Source organism: Cryptotermes secundus, unplaced genomic scaffold (assembly GCF_002891405.2).
Source record: "Cryptotermes secundus unplaced genomic scaffold, Csec_1.0 scaffold319, whole genome shotgun sequence".
Classification (NCBI taxonomy): domain Eukaryota; kingdom Metazoa; phylum Arthropoda; class Insecta; order Blattodea; family Kalotermitidae; genus Cryptotermes; species Cryptotermes secundus.
Genome location: NW_019724587.1, coordinates 1,956,538 through 1,968,855, shown reverse-complemented (window position 1 = coordinate 1,968,855; position 12,318 = coordinate 1,956,538). Strand labels below are relative to the sequence as shown.

At 41.1% G+C, this 12,318-nt stretch overlaps 1 protein-coding gene across 2 annotated transcripts in view; it reads right to left on the bottom strand.

Annotated features, from left to right (window-relative positions):
* The window catches only part of LOC111862317, a 364,800-nt gene that overhangs the window by 252,403 nt on the left and 100,079 nt on the right, over positions 1-12,318 (bottom strand). The gene's annotated exons all lie outside the window — the stretch shown is intronic.

Below are 12,318 nucleotides of genomic sequence, written 5' to 3'. Positions count from 1 at the left end.
TTGACGGTGAGAGGAACCGGTATTGAGAAGCGTTAGGTGGGGTGAGGAAGGTCTATTGTTTGGGGAACAATGATGATGTTTCCTTGGCGATGGAACCATCCTCTCTGTCTCTTCTACCCGCCATCATCACTCCTTTATATGCAGCAACAATGGATTCTACACGGTGACATTTTTTATCGTACATATATAGGACCAGAACTGTAGAATGGGTAGAGAGACAGAGAGGAATATAAGGTACTTGAATAGCATTTGCGCGAAGAAAATGGTTCGACTTATACAATCCCCTAGCACTACCACCAACCACCACCGTTCGTGATTAATATCCAGGTATTGATAGCAGGCAGCAGCCTGTGTTCAAGGCTCACTCATAGGAGGTTTAGTTTCAATAAAAGCAGCATCTATTGTCAACCAAGCTTGGTGGCGGAAGGGAAGAGAGGTGGTTGGGACGGCCAGTCTTCACAATGACCACTTGAGACCAAACAGTACGGAGCCTTCCTTTCCAATCCCCCTTCCATGCACAGCATCAGTGAGTACAAGAGCTGGACTACAAAACCGGGAGAGAGACAGAGCACAACGGGAGATATGTGATCTGTAGGAGTCGCCATGCTCGTGCACGTTTGCAGCCACAGAAATGTTAGGATTTCTCCAAGACCAGAGAGAGCAAATTAAAGCCGCGTGAGTTCGTTTTGATAAAATGATCTAACTCTTTACAGAAGAGTCATTCAGAAGCTAATAGTTGCTCTGCTTGTCAAGAAATTCACACCACTTCATGGAACCAGAAATTTCATAAAGCAATTGTAATATTTACACACATGCAACATAATTTTTGACAAGAAAAATAATAGTAAAATGGTACAATTCAATCGAGTAAACACATTTTCAAAATGCACTCCTTGCTGTTTTACATGTCTCATTGTTCTTGATTTTAATTTATTACATGAAACAACACAAAACCTTTCTTGCAAAGGTAACTGCACTCCCTGCATCACATCGAACAAAAAGAAAGTATCTTTCCTCACCTTTTGTTCATTATCCACCGCGTAGAGAAACATTTCAGATAAGAGCAGTAGGCCATAACAAAAATAATATATACTTTGGTGTAGAAACGGGCTAATGGCTTGATGTTCGAGTTTCGATTCCCGGCAGAAGCAAGTGATTTTTCTGTACTCTACAGCATCCAGACTGGCTCTGGAGCCAATCCAACCTCCCCTATGGGAACTGATCACTGACCTACATCTAGTGCTGAGGGCAAGAATGGTGGAGCTATAATTCTACTCCCCCACACTTCTTCAAACCCTAGTCGATGGCTACCAGATCACGTGCCCATGACCGCACTTAATGCAACAGAAGGACACTCACGTCAGCGTCTCTACTGACGTCACGGGACAAGAGAGGAATTGAGGGAAGCGGTGTTTTCTGTTGGGTCCGTGCGGAGGCCATATCTGGAGAATCGAAACACAGTCAGTCTAGAGAGGTTGAGGATCATGAGTTTGCAGTTAATAGCAGCTGGGAGACATCCGTCTGAGGTCGTCGCAGGCAGTCGCCCTTGGCAGAGGCGTGGGAGGTGGAGGAGCCCTCAGTGTTACAAGTCGTTGCGTAGGAACGCCGAGTTATTTGTGAGATACGCGACAGCCAGCTAGGACGTGAAGCAGTGGAACACGAAAGCTGAGGAAGCTACAGCGCTGGAAGCCGTTGGCAGAAAATCGGAGAAGACACAACAGAGTGAGAAGAATTATACGTAGTTGTGTGCTGTGATTGTAGAGCGTGTGAATTAGCGATAGCGTTTCAGTTACTTGTAGTTACGATCTATAAGTGTTCAATAAATCCAATTACCAATCCAACCTCCAGTTTATAGTTACTTAACATGTGACAATAAATTTTAATTTAATATTTATGCAAATTATGCATTATAACTCATGGGTATGTTGCAAAAATCAAAATTTCCAAACAGATTTCCTTATGAAGCCCCAGTACCAATGTTATCGAAGCCAGACAAACAGTAAAGGTAAGATAAAGTTGTCCCTGTGCTTAACTAAGTACTAGGCTAAAAAGGCGTATAGGGTAGTGGATCTATAGACCCACGCTTCCTTGACCTAGGCAATGGTTGGAGGTGAGTGGTCAGCTTCACGCCCATGCCGCTTTACCCCTAGGAAAGAGCCCCCTGTACCCACTGGATAGGAGGTTTGGTGGACCCTAGAGACGGTTTAAAAAACATGTTGAAGCGAAAATTCTTAACCCCATCGGGACTCGAACTCCGACCTCTCAGTCGTCCAGCCAGTAGCTAGTCGCTATACTGACTATGCTATCCCGGTTAGTATGGAAATTATATATACTGTGGGATACAGATTTACCGTTATGAGTTCAGTTGATGCACCTGGTGCGAAAACAGAAAGAAAAATACTGACACCGAAAAAATATGCCGATACATTACTGAAACTGCAAGGATTTCTGTGAAGACAAAACCTTCTGTTGATAGACGCAATTTACGCCAGCAGAGTAATCTTCTCTTCTGGCTTTCCTTACTGAATGACAGTGCTTTCCAAAGCTAACACAAATAAATGCGCAGTACAGTTCCGACAATTAAAACAAATTAAAACCTCTCCAGAGTCTCTTCTGCTTATGTACTGTAACGTGGATGCCCAAAGCGTTTCTAGGCAACGGCTCGATAAACACGTTCCCGCGAAATATACAGCAATAAAACGGCGTTATGCAATCTGATTCTAAGCAACAGAACTGTAAACAGGGGTACATAATAGAGGCTGTTTACTGCAGGGTCCGTGCCAAGAGGATTTGAGAGAGGAATTCTGACCCAAAGAGGTGTACCTCGTGTGGAGGCGGGATCGAACACCTTCACCGTGACCCTGCGAGTCGTAAGAGGCGACGAAAAGGGAAGTCTCAAATATGAGACAGTAAAATATGGTGTCGAGTCCCAAGGGGCTCAGACCCTAGAAAGAATGCACTGGCAAGGGCCAGCAGCACATACAAAAGGCAGACCCGTCGTCTCGTCAGAGAGGGCGCCCCACAAAAACAAGACCGTAACTGTTAAAGGTAATAAATATATGGTCATGAGCCCCATCTGGGACTCATTGCGACTGACTTATCGTCAGTCGCAATGTGACTTGGACTTGGACAAACAGGTGTAAGTTATTTGTTACTGGTTTGAGCCAGGGAACAAAAACTTTAATAATCCGAGTTCATAATAGTATACAGTAAAGTGACCTAACACATAATTGAATTAATGGATTATAAATAATAATTAATTTCCTTATTCACAGTCAAGGACAGTGCTCTTCTCCTGAGACATGGACGGCAGATCCCCCAAGTGGTCTCACCAACCCATTACGTTCCTCGATTAAAATGTTATAGGTCTACATTTCCTGTCTATCCCATACGTGCAACATGCCCTGTGCATTTGAATTAACTGGTGAAAATTCAAGGTCGATACAATTAAACTTGGGTGTGGCTCAGACATTCGGTCTATTAAAATTAAAGGCACAGTACAGAAAGCAAACGTAGTTAAGGTCAGTATGTGATTCCTCAGCTAATAATATAGAACTAAACAGTTAATTAAGATCTGTACATGATTCTTCAGGAAGTAATATAGACCTCAAGGGTAAGTTAAAAGCAGTAGGTGATTCTTCGCAGAGTAAGAGAGCTGAGGCTTTCGTTCAGATAATTACAAGATACTTCAGAAAATAATATAGAGATAAAGAGTTACTTAAGAATATTACATTATTCTTCAAAAAGCAACATAGATTTAAAGAGGCAGTTAAGATCAGTAGGTAACATTTCACAGTAATATAGACATAAAGATTTAGTTATGATCAGTAGATGATTCTTCAGAAAGTATTAATAATGTAAAGTGTAGAGCCGTTATTGGGTAACGACTTCGAAAACAAACATGTTCCAACGAAAACGACTGGAGTAGAACAATGGGCTGTGTTTTCTAATCGGCACGTGCCGAGAAGTTATAACCGAGAGAAGTTTAGAAGTTGGTCACTTGTAACAGAGTGAGTTGGGAGCGAATCTGTGAACAGAAGACTTGGTTGGTGCAGTTGAAGAATCCCCACTGTTGGAAGCCGTTACCATGGAATGACTGATGAAGACACAGCACAACGAAAAGACGCAGCGTGTACTGCAGTGATTTGTAAAGTATGAAAATTAGCGGTGGCACTATAATTAAGTGTAGTCACGAATCGTGCGTTAAAGTGGCCAATAAATCGAATCTTCAATTCAAAACCCTGTCTACAGTCACTGTAACACGTGACAATAATATAGGCATACAGTGTTCTAACTTCAGGACATAGCGAGGGGTAGACAAAGGACTGCACATCATTACATTCCAGAAGATGGAACTCTTCATAACCACAGTTTTGACAACTTCAAATGCTAATACTGACCTACTTAAAATAAGCATCAGGATTTCAAGGTGCTGGTTCAAATGGCTGATAGTAACGTCCAATTGCGAGAATACGGGTTCCATGTGATCAGATAAAAAACTATCAGCTTCTGAAGAATAAACTTGAAACATGGAGTACCACAAACTATGAAGACTCGGAGGCCAGCTATTACAGAGTATGTGTATCACGATTTTACTCAGCATCCTGAGGCAAATGCTTGTAAAGTGACTGAAGTTTAGCTACGACAACTTCGTTTCAGATCCACATGTTAGTCTACCTTCCATTCGAAGTTACGTAATCTATGGAGATGAGGAAACGTCGTTACATAAATAACGAAACACACCTTATGATATCGCACCTCAAAATCTGAAACTCAGTGTAAGAAAATCACACAAGCAAAGCTGAAAAATGTTTATTCTAAAAGAAAAGAAAATTTTCTATGTGCGTAATTAGATACTACGAGTACTCCTTGAAGAAGAATGGGGAATGGAGGTTTATCTCCCAACATTCGTAAACTCTGCTGAAGGAGGAGGGATGCCCGCTTTATCCCAGAGGATTGTGTCTCTGTTACGAGTTGGACAGGATGCTGGGCGGCGACCCAGTCTCAGTCTCGACACTACTGAGAAGAGACAACTGTCTTGCCCTTGCTCAGAATTGAACCACTATTCTTCGGTTGTCCAGCCCGTAGCATGGCTGCCATACCGACTGAGTTAATCCAGCTTTGTTTAGAACAAGAGGTCAGGAAAATTTTGTTGTTTGATATTAATTTACTCCCTAGAGCTGAGCCATTCTTGAAAAGCCGCCAATTGTGTAGCTACATTTTACGGAACCCAAAGGGTCATTACCTTATATCTTGAATCAGATCTATGCAGCCCATATCACCCCATACTATCTCTCTAAGATAAATTTTAATATTATCCACCAACATACGCCTTAATCTTCCTACTGGTCATTTTTCCTTGTGACTCTCCTACCAATATCCTATATGCACTCCACTTCTTTCCATTTGTGCTACATGCTCTGTCCATCTCACCTCCCTTGACTTGATTCTAATTATACTTGGAGAAGAGTAGAAGTTATGGAGCTCCTCATTATGCAGTTTTCTCCAATCTCCTGTCACTTCATCACTCTTCGGTCCAAATATTATCCTCAGCACCCTGTTCTCAAACACCCTCAGTCTATGTTCCTCCCTTTGTGTCAGAGACCAAGCTTCGTACATATACAGAACCATGGGCGATGTTATAATTTTGTATATTCCAATTTTTCTGATTTTAGGAGCTAACGAGAAGACAAAAGCTTCTGGACCGAATGGCAACAACCATTACCCAAATTCAGTCTTCCCTTAATTTCCTCCTGAATCAGATTTTGATATACTACTGTCCTTATCAAATTTCTGAACTGTGCCACAATTTCAAAGCATGTGTTAGCTATATATACGTCATGATTTTTCCTGAATTCTGGTGACGAGACGGCAACGTATACTTACTTTTCTGTGTGTTCACTTCTAGACCAGCCTCCTTACTAGAGACAATTTAAGATGTGTTTTCCTTTATGGTATCTGTGTTATCACCCAGTAGATTCACGTCATCAGTATGGATCTGCAGCTGATGTGTTCCATTTAATTGTAATCCCACCTGGTTTTTTGGACCTTCCTAATGGCATATTCTAAAGCAAAGTTGAAAAGAAGTGGCAATGAAGTATCTCCTTGTTTTAGACCATTTTGGATACGAAAATTATCAGACAATGTTTACCTACACGGACTTGACTATAAATTTCGTTTAAGCACATTTTAATCAACCGAACTAGTTTCATGGGTATCTCAAACTCTATCAGAATATTGTAAACTACTTCCTTCCTAACTGAATGATAGGCTTTCTTGAAGTCTATGAAGAGCTGATGTATTGTCTCATTGTACTCCCATTTTTCTCCAGTATCCAACGAATGAAAAAAAAATATGATCGGTAGTTGATTTGTTATGTCGAACCCCATACTGATGATGACAAATAATTCTTCTATGTATGGTCTTTACCTCGAGAAAATAACATTGGATAAAATTTTATGAGGTTTATAAGAGCGATATCCCACGAATATTACTACCGTTACTATATATTGCCCTTGTTGTAAATTGGTACGATAACAGACGCATTCCACTAATCGGGAAATTCTTCCTTATGCCAAACAGAACTAATGTACTTACGGATCTCAGACCGTAATATTTCACCTCCTGCTAGAATCAGCCCTTCCGGAATCTGATAACTACCGGGCGATTTATACCCTTTGAACTTTCCAATAGCGTTTTCAGCCTAAAAGGGGCTAGGACCAGGTACTAACGGCTCAGCTGTATGCACATCTATCTGCCTAACCTTACTGACCCTATGTACATTCAATAACATAGAAGTAGTTCTTCCGCAAGCAGATCACCATTCTCATCTTTCACCAAGTTACTTCTAGGATGATAACCCCCTTTAAAATCATTTATTCCTCTATGCAGTCTCTAATGTTCTTGTTCTTACTGTTTGTTGCAAGCTCATTAAAAATATCCCTCATATATTTCCGCTTTTTATTCCTGAAATGCCTGCTGGCTTCACGTCTTATATTGTTCAGATTATGCCCATTTATTTGGCTTGGATTCTTTTTATTGTTAGTGGGGTGGGACTAAGTCTCTTGTATTGCGGCCACTTCTGGCCTATTGTACCAGCCCCAGATGATAGGTGAGGGTGATTGTGGAGCAATTGGTGGAATGAAGATTGGCAGGGCAAACCGAAGTACTCGGAGAAAACTTGCCCCAGCGCCACTTTGGACACCACAAATCCCACTTGACCAGACCCCGGGATCGAACCCGGGCCGCCGCGGTGGGAAGCCAGCGACTAACCGCTTGAGCTATGGCGCGACCTATTTAGCTTGGATTCTGCAATCACTATAGATTGGCTTCTTTCCTTTGATCTAATAATTGTGAGCATTGCTCGTCGAAATATGGCTTACGCTTATTCAATTCATTGGACTCTCTTTGACTGAATATTTTGTATCCTCTCTAATATGTTCCCAAGCTCTATTAATAATGACATCAGCGTCAAAGTTCTCCGAAGCTACGAGCCTATTTGAAAACTCAACCCAAAACTGCTCTTCGTCCTCTATGTCGCTGAATTCCTTGAGATTGAACCTCTACATATGAAATCTGTGCGTTGTTTGTTTACTCGCTGCAGTCTCTCCATAAATTTGCCACCGCCAGATAGTGATCCCTATCACAATCTGCTGCCCTGAACGATCCTATCTATCAAGATATGTTCATCTGATTGTGAGTCTTACCATCAGGAAACTTTGGAATAAACATATGAATGTTACTATGTTGAAACGTTATACTTTTGGCAGAGTTTTGGATGTGGCAAAATTGATTATTCTAACTCCGTTATCATCATTAATTTCGTGAAAACCTTCATTCCCATTTGTTTTTCTGAAAATTATTTTCCTGCTCACTTTGGCACTGAAATCTCCTAACAAAATGTTCACGTGGTATTCATGTTACCTTTCACAGAACCAAGAGAAATTAACGTCATGACCTTGTGGAAAGACAGCACGAGATGCAGCTCAGCGCAGACACATCCTCAAGCAGCGTCTTGGTCCTGCTTATTCCAAACTGGAGAACAGAGAGTCTGGGTGCAGTGGTTAGGACACCTGATTTGTATTCAGAAGGCCACGAGTTCGAATATGACCTCGACCAGCTACTCTAACTGAAGATATTCAGCGGCTGTCCTGAGTCTCCACACGCAAATGTTGGCTTCAGGCCAGGCTCTAATGAGTTTCACATCCCTTCGAATCCAACATGCATAATTCGACGGTATAATTTCTTGCAGCTAAAACCTGTAGCTTTGGAGGAGAAAGTTGATTAAAGAAATAAGAGAAGGAACACAAGGTATAAATTGGTTTTTAAAATGTTGATTGCATAGAGGTTTTGTTTGCAACAAATATTTATAGTCAATAAAAGAAACGGCAGCCAAACATACCTCTTAACTTGGGTGCTCGAAATCGCAAGAATATAGGAAATATTTCAGCGTGACTTCACCAGCATACAAGCAGCCTATAAAAGTATGTAATTTTATTAAACATTAATGGCAGATAGCCAGCCGGTCACAGTGGCTGCGCGGTCTAAGGCATGAACTGTTATCGCTCGCTCGAATACTGGGATCGTGGTTTCGAATCCCACTCAAGGCATGGATGTATGTCTGCGTTTATTCTGTGTTTGTATAGGTAGCAGCCTTACGACGGGCTGCCTCCCAGTCCAAGGAGTCCTACCGACTGTCTTATGATTAAGAACTGATGTGAAACAAAACATGTCGCGTATGCCGTATGCTCCAAAGCAGGGGCAACAGGACAGAGATGGAGAGAGAGAGAATGAAACATAACCCGAAAATTTATTTTTCTGAAACTTGTGGTTGAGTTTACATCACTCCTGCTCTGTATTCGAGGAGATCCTGGGTTCTTATCTTGGCATGGAGGCCGGTTATCATTACTAAGAATCTTCATGATTTTCCTTCCAGGCAAATGTTGGGATAGTACCTCAATTTCGGTCACGATCGTTTCCTTCCTCATCCTTTCCAATTCGCTAACCACCTTAGAATTCTCTGTTGGGTCTCTAGGACAGTATGAGATACAGTCAACACCGATAAGGAAACCAAAAATAATTAAAGTGGCTCTTAAAAATGTACTGACTGGATTCAACTGGCATCGTTTAGCGTCAAATGGTGGATTCCATTTTATACGGTAATGAAGCTTGGAGTTTCTTACAAGGCACTGGATTTCTTGACAATCTGAAAGACTATACATTTTTCAGTGTATTTCCTGTTGAGAGAATATTAATCGTCTAATAGTCACATCAGTCGAAGTTAACCAAAATGGAGGAGTAATAAGAATCCCACATTTCTCATAATTTGTAGGTCTAAATTTACTTGCGCAGACAAGACCGTTAATGAGCATGTAAACAGCTTATTGTGTGTAATACTGTAATTTACATGTCAGGGCACGTGTCAGCTTTGTATAAGTTCATTACATACAAACGTTGCCACGCCCTGGCAAATGAGATACTTCCCTATTATAAACACAGGGTTGCCCGTTCTCTTGGATGTCTGCTACCAAGTGGACAATGCAGTGAATTCTAGGCCATCATTTATGTACAGTCTCCAACAGAAACAACATTGTTCATATTGTTCATTATATTGATTTTGCTATATTCTTTTAAGACTTTACACAAAAACATATCGTGACTATAACGCAGAAAACTATCCGGAATTAGAACACTGTGTATCCATTGCACGATTGGACGCTGAAGGAAAGAAGAGAACGTTCCGATGAGATGCGCATGGCACTCGGCTTATAAGGTTTTCTTTGTATTGTTTCGCGTTTAATATTCAATTGTATTTCTAGCTTATGTATGGTTGAGTTACTGACAGGAAGGCTATTCAAAAGAAGCTGACATCACTAAAGGAAATTAGAACTTTGTTCTTTGCAACAGAAAGGGAAATGTAATTATATATAAACACTACACAGAGGCGAAACCAGCTACGTCCCCCCCCCCCCCGTACAAATTTTCAAGGGCGAGAACAGAATTCTAACTGCAGATTTAGTGATTTATATATCTGAACAAATTCACAAGCATAAAGCGTTAGAGTTTCTGCTTCCCTCATAGCTCATGTGGTTTCAAGCTGGAAACCGCCAGTGATTACTCTTATTTTAATTAGGGTCACGTCACAATCGAGATGCGCCCCCCTTACCATTTTCATCCAGGACAGCTGCCACATACGCCCCACCTTATTTCCATCTCTGCCAATAAGGCCAGTTAGATTTAAGGACTTGAGTTGTTCTAATAAAAGGTAAGTGTAAATTTATCCGTGGGCTTGGTTAATTAAGCACCATTCGCCATGAAGACTGGGGGGGGGGTGCAGGTATAGCTCCATCATTCTTGACCTCTGAGTGGTCAGCTTCATGTCTCTGTCTTTATATCCTTGGGGGAAAAAGCTACCGGTGCCCATTGTATAGGAGGTTGAGTGGGCCCCAGAACCGGTCTTGACGACGAGGAGAGAAACATTACTTTCTCCTGCCTGGAATCGAACCATAAATCCTTGCTGGTCCAGCCTGTAGCCTAGTCCAGTGTTTCTCAACCGCCGGACCGCTGGCCGGTACCGGGCCCTGGCATCAATTATACCGGTCCCTCGTCTTAGAGAAAAAAAACCAGGCCGAGGTCTGTCAAAGGTTGAGAGCCGCTGGCTCAGTCGATACACCGACTGAATTACCTAGGCTCCCTTAGTTATTTCAGCGCCAGATGAAGTTGTGAGATAAATACGAAATATTGAAGAGTATTTATGAAAGCATAGACTTAATGATGTGAACGGAGAAGTTTATGGAGGTAGGCCTAGGCCGACTGGGGCTGTAGTGCCAAGGAAAAGAAAAAGACTTAATGACATGGGTTAATAGCTTGTTCTACATGGTTGTAAAATTTACCCCAAAGTAAGAAATATATTATTTTTCAAAATGAAATGACGGGGACAATATTTGGACTATAAAGAGAATTTACAGCAGAAGGAAGCATGGATGGCGAGTTGAGATATACATGTAATATTTTAGTGGAAAATCTTCAAGAATACAACAGATTTCAAGACTTAGGAGTAGATGAGATATTAACATGGATATTAAAGAAACAGGGTGCCATGATGTGAATTGGATTCACCCGGTTCCGGCAAGGACCCAGTGGTTGACTCTTGCAAACACGGAAACAACCTCCGAGTTCCATAAAGGATGGATATTTTCATGGCTAGCTGAACGACCATTGTACATAAAGACTGTTCTCCATGGACATGGTTAGATGCTTGGTTAGTTAAGTAAATGTTTATCACTGTGATTCCTATAGGTACAACCTGCTTTAAAATATTTTTTATATATAAATAATGTATAAAAATTCAATTCGTACCTCACAGGAGACATATTCCGCTGCAAAAGTCAAAAGGAGATTGCTGATTAGAGAAACATCCACTATTTCTTGTGAGAGTCATACGACATACATATTCTACGGGCAGAATTCAGACTTTTATTATGTTAAAGTAGGTGGTACTAGGTGGTTATGTACATTCAATTCCCCCGTGTGTCTTGATGGCATAGTAATTAATTACTTAAGTACGGGGACAACTTTACTTTTTTTTTTTAAAGTAGGTGGTACATACAGCGACCACTGAGCGTTAAAGGGTTAAGAAAGCTGTACTATGTGCCGACAGAGGATACTTACACATATATTTCATCTTCTTCTTTAGAATAAAAAGGATCATTCCTCTATATTGTATTAGATACAGCATGTATCCTTTATAACGAAGACAGTGTGAGATTAGTTAGGTACGAACTAACTTTTATATATTTAGAAAAAAATTAATCTTTCTTAGGTTTCAGCTAATAAGCTCTTTAATTCATCTTCCAGGGAACCTATGATGGGCGGTGATTAGAAAAAGAACATTATGTTATTCAAAGTTCAATGAAGTCACCAGCAGAACCTGGACACAATTAATAGATTTTTAAGTAAAAATTCCTTGTAGACAGTTGGCAGACACCAAAGCGCGAAGAAGTAACAAGGAAGCAAAAAGAGAAAGAACAAGACAAAAAGCATATCTCCAGTACCTTGTCGCCTTTGTTAACGCTTTCTTTTTCAGAGCTGTAGGAGAGAAAAAAAGAAAAAGAAAAAGAGAGATACAGAATGATTGAGTAAGGAATAGAAAGAAGCTGAAACCGGGTGTCATTTGAGGAGTCAAAGTGGGGCGATACAATCAGGCGGGCACGCACTGTTGAATTGGGAAGTCAGGCAATGACAATAACGCTACTGCCACAGATAAAAGAAGACTTTCTGCAGACCAGGCAGAAGAATGGCAAGCGCCATCTATGAAGG